General features: G+C 41.5%; 1 long non-coding RNA gene across 1 annotated transcript; it reads right to left on the bottom strand.

Moving 5' to 3' along the window:
- Positions 1-8,105: 8,105 nt before the first annotated feature.
- On the bottom strand, positions 8,106-9,952 carry LOC125513890. The gene is made up of 2 exons (XR_007286217.1): positions 9,255-9,952; positions 8,106-8,521 (listed from the first exon to the last, which is right to left on the bottom strand). It is a non-coding gene; the product is annotated as an uncharacterized LOC125513890 (long non-coding RNA).
- Between the last annotated feature and the right edge of the window lie 1,978 nt (positions 9,953-11,930).

Here is an 11,930-nt window from a genome sequence, read left to right as displayed (position 1 = left end):
ACACAAGGTTTATACTGGTTCGGGCCACCGTTGTGGTGTAATACCCTACTCCAGTGTGTGGTGTGTGGATTGCCTCTTGGGCTGATGATGGCGAACAATACAAGGAAGAAAGGCCTCGCGAGGGCCTGTTCTTGGCTGGGGCGATGAACTGCTGGGTGGAGTTCAGTCACCTTTCTCTTCTCTCTCTCTCTCTCAACCAACCGACCGAACTCCTCAGCCCTCAGCTAATCGACCTCTTCCTTTGCTATGTGGGTGGCTGGTCCTATTTATAGAGGCCCTGGTCCTCTTCCCAAATATCGAGCGGGAAGGGAACCAACAATGGCGGGCTAATTTGAAGGGGGACAACAAGTATCAGCTATCCTGACAAAAGTAGTCTTCGCCTGCGCAAAGCTCTGGTGATGACGCCGTCTTGGGCTCCACGATGACCTCCGTCTCGTAGTCCTCCTGGTCTTGGTCTCGTTGCACTGAAATGGCAACCTTTGCCTGATGCCTTGGTACTCCGCGGCTGCGCTTGCCCCCTTTGCACCAAAGAGGGAAGGAGGACGTTGTGCGGGCTGGCACCCGCCTGGCGACCTGAGTCGTCATGGCTTGCGTCACGGGCACCTCGTGAGGTACCCCGCCTTGATCTCTCCGCCTCCTCGTGAGCCAGCCTGACGAGGCTGTGCCTGAGGAAGCTCCGCGTTGTCCGCCCCGCGAGGCTTGATCCCTCGCGATGGTCTTGGGTTTGTGTTGGTGAAGACGGGCCGTGCTGGGCCCCCTTTTGAGCCACGCCGCAGGTTGCAGGCAGGCAAGTCTGGGGACCCCCGTTCCTAGAACGCCGACAAAGTCACTTAAATCATTCAGAGGAGGATACCACCCTATCATACCACATCACAACCATTTTAATAGCATGTTGGCACGCAAGGTAAACCATTATAAGCTCCTAGCTAATCAAGCATGGCACAAGAAACTATGATCTCTAGTTGTCATTGCAAACATGTTTATTCATAATAGGCTGAATCAGCAACGATGAACTAATCATATTTACAAAAACAAGAGAGGTCGAGTTCATACCCGCTTTTCTCATCTCAGTAATAATTGCCTTTCACTTGCACGACCGAACAATGTGGATAATAATAATAGTGCACGTGCACCGGACTAAGCTGGAATCTGCAAGCATTCAATAAACAGGAGAAGACAAGGCAATATGGGCTCTTTTGTCAGATCAACAATAATGCATATAAGAGCCACTTCAACAATTTAATCATGGTTTTCTCCTATCGACCCCCAAAGAAAAGAAATAAAACTATTTACACAGGAAAGCTCCCAACAAGCAAAAAGATGAACATGAAATCTTTTTGGGTTTTGTTTTTAATTACTACTACAAGCATGGAAAGTAAACTAATTAAAAGGTACAACTAATGTTTTTTGTTTTTTCTTAAGGTTTATTAAACACACAAGAAGAAAGCATAAAAAGGGAAATAAACTAGCATGGATGATACAATGAAAAAGTATGAGCACCGACATCTAGCAATGAGTGTGTGAACATGAATGTAATGTCGGTGAGAAATACGTACTCCCCCAAGCTTAGGCTTTTGGCCTAAGTTGGTCTATGGCCGCGGTTGGCCTGGCGGATATCCATAGTAAAAGTTGGGGTCATACTGAGATGCATCGGCTATCGCCTCCTGAGCTGCAGCATGGCGACGAGCGGCCCCCGCCCTCCTCTCGTACTCATTTGCCTCCTCTCTGGTAATAACATATCTTCCTTTTACCTGATAATCAAAGAAGGCAGGAGCAGGGAGAGTAATACGGACAACACGACGTCTGTCAAATATTAAGTGATACTGGAGAGGTGATTCATTCCTCTCGACAAACTAGAGTGAACCATAGCATTAAAGTCTAGGTAAGCAGGAGGTAATTCAATATCATCATCACGTATAGTTACACCAAGAAAATCAGCTAAGCGGGTTGCATAAATTCCACCAAAGAAATCTCCATTAAATCTATTAAGATGCAACCTACGTGCAACAATGGCTCCCAAATTATAAGATTTGTCTCCTAACACAACACTCCTAAGAATACTGAGGTCAGGAACACACATATGACATGCTTCATCTTTACCATTAATGCATCTACCTATGAAGAGAGCAAAATATTGTATAGCAGGAAAGTGAATGCTCCCTATGGTAGCTTGTGTTATATCTCTAGATTCCCCCACAGTTATACTAGCAAGAAAATCTCTAAATTCAGATTTGTGAGGTTCCCTGACACCCCATTGTTGAAGTTTGCAAGCAGTGGTAAAATCCTCTAAGTCCATAGTATAAGATTTTTCATAAAGATCAAACAGGACAGTAGGAGAATTACGTGAAGATGAAAATTCAAACCTCCTCACAAAGTTTTTCTTCCTCGAAGCTCACAAGATCAGCATTAGGCAAATATGCGTTAAATTCTTCCTTAATCCCCGCTCGATCCATAAAGTTTTCCGAAGGCCATTCACAAGGACGCACTGGAGCGTCTCTTGGTGGCTCTTCATCAGCATCACACATTGCAAGCCTGGGTCCTTGCTTCCTTGAAGAACCACCTTGGTACATTTTCCTAAGCATATTTCTTCCTCTAAAAAATTTCTAAAATTTTTAGTAACTTCAAAATTAAAGTAAACCAAACTCAACAAAATTTATAGCAACTACTCCTACAAGTTCCTAGAGCCTATATCATGCATCAAGACTACTTGGAACCACATAAATTTGACATGCAAGCTTAAGAACATGGTCACCTAGGCAGCACAAATTTGCAATGAATAGAGCACTAGAACAAAAACGAATTGGACCAATGGAGGAGTCACATACCAAGGAACAATCTCCCCAAGCAGTTTTGTGAGAGGTGCTTTGAGCAAGGAGATCGAAAATGGCAGCAAAATGAGCTTGGACTCGGGTTTGAACTGGATAATCGTGTTTGTGGGAGGAAGAAGTGTGTGGGTGTAGGAATAAGTGGAGGAGGGCCACCATGGGCTCACGAGGTAGGGGGGCGCGCCCAGGGGGTAGGGCGCACCCTCCACCCTCGTGGCCAGGTGGATGCCCCCTGCTGTGTTCTCGGTGCCAAATATTGTCAAATATTCCAGAAAAAATCATATTTAAATTTTAGGGCATTTGGAGAACTTTTAGTTTCGCGATATTTTTATATTGCATGGATAATTCAGATAACAGATGGAAAATACTTATTTTTATTTTATTTAATATAAATAACAGAAAGTAAAAGGAGGGTACAGAGAGTTGTGTTTTCTAAATTCATCCATCTCATGATCATCAAAAGGAATCCACTAACAAGGTTGATCAAGTCTTGTTAACGAACTCATTTCGAATAACATGGAACCGGAGAAATTTTGAATAACACTATGTTACCTCAACAGGGATATGCACATCCCCAATAATAAGAATATCATATTTCTTCTTGGCAGTAGGAAGAGGAAATTCAAAACCTCCAAAAATAATCGATGTAGTTTTTCCAATAGAGTTTATACTGTGGACTTGAGGTTGTTTCCTCGGAAAGTGTACCGTATGCTCATTACCATTAACATGAAAAGTGACATTGCCTTTGGTGCAATCAATAACAGCTCCTGCAGTATTCAAGAAAGGTCTTCCAAGAATAATAGACATACTATCGTCCTCGGGAATATCAAGAATAACAAAGTCCGTTAAAATAGTAACGTTTGCAACCACAACAGGCACATCCTCACAAATACCGACAGGTATAGCAGTTGATTTATCAGCCATTTGCAAAGATATTTCAGTAGGTGTCAACTTATTCAAATCAAGTCTACGATATAAAGAGAGAGGCATAACACTAACACCGGCTCCAAGATCACATAAAGCATTTTTAACATAGTTTTTTATAATGGAGCATGGTATAGTGGGTACTCCTGGATCTCCAAGTTTCGTTGGTATTCCACCCTTAAAAGTATAATTATCAAGCATGGTGGAAATTTTAGCTTCCGGTATCTTCCTTTTATTAGTGACAATTTCTTCCATGTACTTAGCATAAGGATTCATTTTAAGCATATAAGTTAATCGCATACGCAAAAAGATAGGTCTAATCATTTCAGCAAAGCGCTCAAAATCCTCATCATTCTTTTTCTTGGATGGTTTTGGGGGAAAAGGCATGGGTTTCTGAACCCATGGTTCTCTTTCTTTACCATGTTTCCTAGCAACAAAGTCTTTCTTATCATAACGTTGATTCTTTAATTGTGGGTTATCAATATCAACAACAGGTTCAATTTCTATATCATTATCATTACTAGGTTGAGCGTCATCATGAACATTGTCATTAACATTTTCATTAGGTTCATGTTCATTACTAGATTGTGTTTCAGCATCAGAAATAGAAATATCATTTGGATTCTCAGGTGTTTCAGTAATAGGTTCACTAGAAGCATTCAAAGTCCTATCATTTTTCTTTTTCTTCCTTTTAGAAGGACTAGGTGCATCTATATTATTTCTCTGAGAATCTTGCTCAATTCTCTTAGGATGGCCTTCAGAATACAGAGGTTCCTAAGTCATTCTACCAGTTCTAGTGGCCACTCTAACAGCATAGTCATTATTCTTACTATTCAATTCATTGAGCAAATCATTTTGAGCTTTAAGTACTTGTTCTACTTGAGTGGTAACCATAGAAGCATGTTTACTAATAAGTTTAAGTTCACCTTTGACATTAGCCATATAATCACCCAAGTGTTCAAGCATATTTGAATTGTATTTCAATTGTCCACCAAAATAAGCATTAAAATCTTCTTGCTTAACCATAAATTTATCGAACTCATCTAAGCATGGGCTAGCAAACTTAGTAAATGGGATTTCAGCTTTATCATATCTATAGAGAGAATTTACCTTTACTACCTGTGCCGGGTTATCAACACCATGAGTTTCTTCAATAGGTGAAGGATTAAGATCATATGTTTCTTCAACAGGCGGTAAATTAAGACCATGTATTTCTTCAATAGGAGGTAAATTCTTAACATCTTCAGCTTTAATACCTTTTTCTTTCATGGATTTCTTTGCCTCTTGCATATCTTCAGGACTGAGAAATATAACACCTCTTTTCTTCAGAGTTGGTTTAGGAATAGGATCAGGAGTTGGCTCAGGAAGTGTCCAATTATTTTCATTTGTCAACATATTATTCAATAGAATTTCAGCTTCATCCGGTGTTCTCTCCCTGAAAACAGAACCAACACAACTATCCAGGTAATCTCTGGAAGTATCGATTAGTCCATTATAAAAGATATCAAGTATTTCATTTTTCTTAAGAGGATGATCAGGCAAAGCATTAAGTAACTTGAGAAGCCTCCCCCAAGCTTGTGGGAGACTCTCTTCTTCAATTTGCACAAAATTATATATATCCCTTAAAGCAGCTTGTTTCTTATGAGCAGGGAAATATTTAGCAGAGAAGTAATAAATCATATCCTGGGGACTACGCACACAACCAGGATCTAGAGAATTGAACCATATCTTAGCATCACCCTTTAATTAGAACGGAAATATTTTAAGGGTATAAAAGTAGCGAGTTCTCTCATCATTAGTGAACAGGGTGGCTATATCATTTAATTTAGTAAGATGTGCCACAACAGTTTCAGATTCATGGCCATGAAAAGGATCCGATTCAACCAAAGTAATTATATCAGGATTAATAGAGAATTCATAATCCTTATCAGTAACACAGATTGGTGAAGTAGCAAAAGCAGGGTCAGGTTTCATTCTAGCATTAAGGGATTGTTGCTTCCATTTAGCTAATAACCTCTTGAGCTCGTATCTATCTTTGCAAGCTAAAATAGCTAGAGCAACTTCTTTTTCAAAAACATAACCCTCAGGAATAACAGGCTATTTGTATTTATTATGGGAAGAGTCTTCATCGTCACTTTCATCAATATTATCAGATTCAATATTTTCATTCTCTCTAACCCTGTCAACTTGGTCATCAAGAAATTCACCAAGTGGCACAGTAGTATCAAGCATAGAAGTAGTTTCATCATAAGTATCATGCATAGCAAAAGTGGCATCATCAATAACATGCGACATATCAGAGCGAACAGCAGAACAAGGTTTAGGTGTCGCGAGCTTACTCAAAATAGAAGGTGAATCAAGTGCAGAGCTAGATGGCAGTTCCTTACCTCCCCTCGTAGTTGAGGGATAAATCTTGGTTTTTGGGTCTCTCAAGTTCTTCATAATGATAAGCAGATATAAATCCCAAGTGACTCAAAGAATAGACCTATGCTCCCCGGCAACGGCGCCAGAAAATAGTCTTGATAACCCTCAAGTATAGGGGATCGCAACAGTTTTCGAGAGTAAAGTATTCAACCCAAATTTATTTATTCTGCTCAAGGGGAGCCAAAGAATATTCTCAAGTATTAGCAGCTGAGTTGTCAATTCAACCACACCTGGAAATTTAATATCTGCAGCAAAGTGTTTAGTAGCAAAGTAATATGATAGTATTGGTAACGGTAGCAAAAGGTAATGGTAGCAAAAGTAATGTTTTTGGTGTTTTGTAGTGATGATAGCAATAGCAACGGAAAAGTAAATAAGCGAGGAACAATATATGGAAAGCTCGTAGGCAATGTATCGGCGATAGAGAATTATGCCGGATGTGGTTCATCATGTAACAGTCATAACCTAGGGTGACACAGAACTAGCTCCAATTCATCAATGTAATGTAGGCATGTATTCCGAATATAGTCATACGTGCTTATGGAAAAGAACTTGCATGACATCTTTTGTCCTACCCTCCCGTGGCAGCGGGGTCCTAGCGAAAACTAAGGGATATTAAGGCCTCCTTCTAATAGAGTACCAGACCAAAGCATTAACACATAGTGAATACATGAACTCCTCAAACTACGGTCATCACCGGTAAGTATCCCGATTATTGTCACTTCGGGGTTAACGGATCATAAAACATAATAGGTGACTATAGACTTGCAAGATAGGATCAAGAACTCTCATATATTGATGAAAACATAATAGGTTCAGATCTGAAATCATGGCACTCGGGCCCTAGTGACAAGCATTAAGCATAGCAAAGTCATAGCAACTCAATCTCAGAACATAGTGGATACTAGGGATCAAACCCTAATAAAACTAACTCGATTACATGATAAATCTCATCCAACCCATCACCGTCCAGCAAGCCTACGATGGAATTACTCATGCACGGCGGTGAGCATCATGAAATTGGTGATGGAGGAAGGTTGATGATGACGATGGGGACGGATTCCCCTCTCCAGAGCCCCGAACGGACTCCAGATCAGCCCTCCCGAGAGGTTTTAGGGCTTGGCGGTGGCTCCGTATCGTAAAACGCGATGAATCCTTCTCTCTGATTTTTTTCTCCCTGAAATTCAAATATATAGAGTTGGAGTTGAGGTCGGAGGAGCTCCTGGGGGCCCACGAGGTAGGGGGGGCGCGCCCTGGGGGGCAAGCGCGCCCCCACCCTCATGGCTAGGGTGTGGGCCCCCTGGTCTTCATCTTTTTCAAGGATTTTTTATTATTTCCAAATAGACGTTCCGTGAAGTTTTAGGTCATTCCGAGAACTTTTGTTTCTGCACATAAATAACACCATGGCAATTCTGCTGAAAACAACATCAGTCCGGGTTAGTTCCATTCAAATCATGCAAGTTAGCACTACACCATGGTCAAGTTTTGGTGACACAACTATTTGGTGGCATATGGTACCTTTGCCGACACATAAATTGTAGCTAACACATATGCTGACAGAAGATAAAACAGTCGGAGGACTTGCTGTGGGGAAAGGTATTGCCGACAGAAGTTCACTTGCCGACACTTTTTTTGTCAGCATACACCCTACCTACACCGACAAATAATCTGTCAATGTACACCCTACCTATGCCGACAAATGGTGAGTCATCTTACACCCTACCTATGCTAACACATGGTAAGTCAATGTACACCCTACCTATGCCGACACTTAGTCTGTCTGAAGGCATTTAGTATTGCCAACACATGGTTTGTCTAGTTAGGGGTATACTTTTGCCGACACTTTCTGTGTTGGAATGTTTTTGCCGACATATAAATTGTTGGTAAGATGGTGCACAGCCAAAACAACAATTAGATACTGCTCTAATTCAAATGTTATATACAATGCTCAACTCTTATCCACAAACAGTATCAAGATGAACACATTGCACAATCATTGATAAAATGGTAACAAAACTACACACACACACACACTGTTCGCAGGTTCAAGCACAAGTCAATCTACACAAAGCAAAGTTTGGCCATCTTGGCAACCATCCAGAAAACACAAGTCACATAAAGGACCCCTACTCGCTGGTCTAAAATACTTCAAAAACTAAATGGTCCAAATAATTGAGTAACATCCATGAGCACAAGATTTCTACTCCATAACACTTGAGCACCAAATGGTCCAGAAAACACATAAGATTCAGGATTACAATTAAGTTGGCTGGTCCAAAATACTGCAGACAGCCAAATGCTCCATAAAACTTCAAAGTCATCACATCCATGCATACTAGGTTGCTAATTACCTGAAAATACTCCACAAGAATTTGGTAGAAAGTGCAGTCAGCTCAAGTGCTTTGAAGCTCATAGGGAGATTGACAGCCAAGAGAAGCACAAGAATTAACTATTTATGACATATGTCCATAACACACATAAAATAGTTCTGTCATACATGAGGTAAAATATTTATAAAATGTTGAATGGAATCATCATGCAGACATATCTACATAGGCATAGAATAAGTATTTCGCCATGGCAGGCATATCTACAAATTTTATTCAACGTCTTACATGCAAGAAACTGTAGTAGGATTAGCCAATGTGAAGTTGTATTTGTTCTAATACGAAGTTAGCTGATGTGATCTTCAAACTTTGAAAATAATGGTACAAATAAGTGTTTGTACATTATCTGATGAATTAGAACTAAAATGTACAACTTCTGACCAAAAAAGTTGTAGTATGTGAAGTTCAGTTTATGCCATGTGATCTTCAGATTGTGACCACCAAAGGGATAACACCAAACTAATGTGTGTATGTTTAACTCCCAAGCAATGTATGTGCGCTTCAAATCATGTTGTGTCATTTTCATATTTTTAATTATAAACTGCAGTATGTGGAGTTTTATCAAAAAGATACAAAACGTATCTAGTAATGCTATAAGTTCAGGAAGAAATCTGGCTCTCTAGTCAAGGCTCAAAATGATCTATGTATATTTCTAAGAGAGAAATAATAAACTTATTGTATGTAGTATGTTTAGTACCTGCACCTGGTACATTAGTTGCCTTCTTGTCATCCTTGATCTACAACAATAACCGTTACTTCGAAATAACCGTTGCCTTCTTATCAGTCTGAGGGTACTTCTTCCACTACAAATTGCTCTGACAAAATGTGTAGACATGTATCAACCATCCTGCAAAAAAATAAAAATGTGTTCAATATAGATAACTCGACTTCCCATCAATCAAATCATAAAGTAAAGGCCAAAGGTCTGCAAGTTATGTACTTGGTTAGTATAATGAATGAACTTGTCAAAAGAACAAATATTATGCCATCAACCAGAATGAACACGAACATCTCATAAAAGTACATTGGAAGTCTGAATTCTGAAACTATCTAGCCACTGCACCGAGGCGTCTGACTCTACCATTTGAATTCACATGTCCGAACAATGTGGTGTGAGGCACTATGAGAAGGTGCCTCTAAGGTTTTTAATGTGCATCGGAACTTGCAACTCCCCTCTGGAAACCATATGCAGCTTCAAGTAGTTGAAGGTATGTGGATGCAGAGGAAGATGAGAGTATATGTTGAACCTAAGGTTTGAATGCTAATGCCATATTCATGCAAAAGGAAAACAACACCGTGATAACATAAAAATTATATCAAACAAAGAAACTGTTATTCATAAATATCTAGTGTAGATGAAAATGCAATTCAAAAGTGCTGGAGAATAAAATTGGAATGTGCCTCCTCAAACGCTGATTGGACTCAGGGTCCACCTCGGCGCCCTCTGCTCGCCAACCTCCTCGTCCTCGTTGACAGAATGACAGGTAGTACCACGTACTTGCTGCCCTGCAAGCTCAACATCATGTACAACCGCTCCTGCAGCACCAAACATGTCGACCCAAAATTAAACCATGAAGCATCAGAAACTACAAGATGTTACAGCACAAACAACATTCAGTTGTACAACGAAGTTGAATCCAACTCAATCGTTTGCACTATAGAACTTAGAAATACGTATTGACAATCAAAAGTGCTTCATGTAAAAAAAACTCAGAGGTTATGCACCTACAGGAGCTTCCGTTTGACCATGACAACTCACCCACAGAATTGGAAGTCACACAATAGGTCACGACTTTAAATAACAAAATTGAACCACCTAGAAATCAGGAAGTCACACAATGCTAACAACATATGAACATTCACCCATATCAAATGTTAAAGGAATAATCACTTTCTAATTTAAAGGTGATAAAGAGTTCAGAGTCGTATGATGAATATACAAATGAAAATCAGCTATGAGACATGGATGTCAGACGGCTTGCTATGTTTTGTAGCACCAATCTATGTATCAAAATTGAGATGCTGAGAAATAGGAATAAGAACTGTACAATAAACAAATCTTAGCAGAAGATATGAAAGTGTTACCCTAATTTTCAGAGTTCAGCAATGACATATGGTTTAAAGTTCAGCAATGCACAAGCACACATCATGGAGCAGTACAGAAAAGGATATCTCAGGAGGAGCCGATGCTTACCTATTGGAAAAGACGAGTCTATGCGGATATCTGCAGCAACAGACGGCTGGCCTCGGGAGGGGCGCAGCGGGACGGAGAGCTCGTGGATGGATCTCTACCGGCGGCAGCAGGAACGGATGGAGAGCTCGTGGTAGGGCTGGGGCCTGGGGCGGGGGCGACAGGGGAGAAGCGCGAGAGAGATGACAGACGAAGTTGGGGGCCGGAGGACAGGGATCAGGGGAGGGGGTGGATCCCTGAGCGCGAGGACGGCGGCTGGATCTCAGGCAAAGTGCGAGGACGGCGGCTGGATCTCGGGCGGAGCGCGACGACGGCTGCTGGATCTCGGGCGGAGCGCGAGGACGATGGCTGGATCTCAGACAGAGCGCGAGGACGGCGGCGACGGCAGCAGGACCGTGGGTGGAGAGCGAATACGGCGGCGACGGCGGCAGGGCCGTGGGTTGAGCGCGAGGAGGAGGGGATAGTGATGGGGTGCGAGGGTAGGTTACAGACTTGGTCCGATTTGGGGATATTTTGCACGGGCCAGCCAAAAAAAATTCCCGTCTCGCGCCTAAATGGCGCGCCAACTTTCCAAGTTTCAGGATTTTGATAAAAAAAATTCCAAGCTTCAGTGGCTTGACACTTGTGCACCTACAGCGACACTTATTCCGTGTCCATACACCCTACATACGGCGACATATTGGATGTCACTAAGCATATACCTACGCCGACACATAATTTGTTAGGTCCCACACATGTGCCGACACACAACGTGTTGTTAGCCAGTTGCCGACAACTAAGTTGTTGCTTCGTAGTTGCTGACACATAGTGTGTCCACAATGATGTATCTACACCGACACATGATCCGGGGACAAAACTTCATAGCTACCCGACAGTTTTTTCGTGAAGACTAGTGGACCTTTGCCTACAGAAGTGTGTCACGTAACATCTACCGTGGTGTAGTGTAGAGTCCAAAACAAAGGCAAAAGTGTTTGGAAAAGTAGATACGACGGAGACGTATCACTTGCAAGGCTTATAGTGATGTGCATTACCGAGACGGCCCAGAGATACCTCTCTGACAATCAGAGTGACAAATCCTAATCTCGATCTATGCCAACTCAACAAACACCATCGGAGACACCTGTAGAGCATCTTTATAATCACCCAGTTAAGTTGTGACGTTTGATAGCACACAAAGTGTTC

The sequence above is a fragment of the Triticum urartu genome, chromosome 6 (genome assembly GCF_003073215.2).
Source record: "Triticum urartu cultivar G1812 chromosome 6, Tu2.1, whole genome shotgun sequence".
Classification (NCBI taxonomy): Eukaryota; Viridiplantae; Streptophyta; class Magnoliopsida; order Poales; family Poaceae; genus Triticum; species Triticum urartu.
Note: the sequence above shows the minus strand (reverse complement) of the source record. Positions and strands in the feature narration are given on the sequence as shown.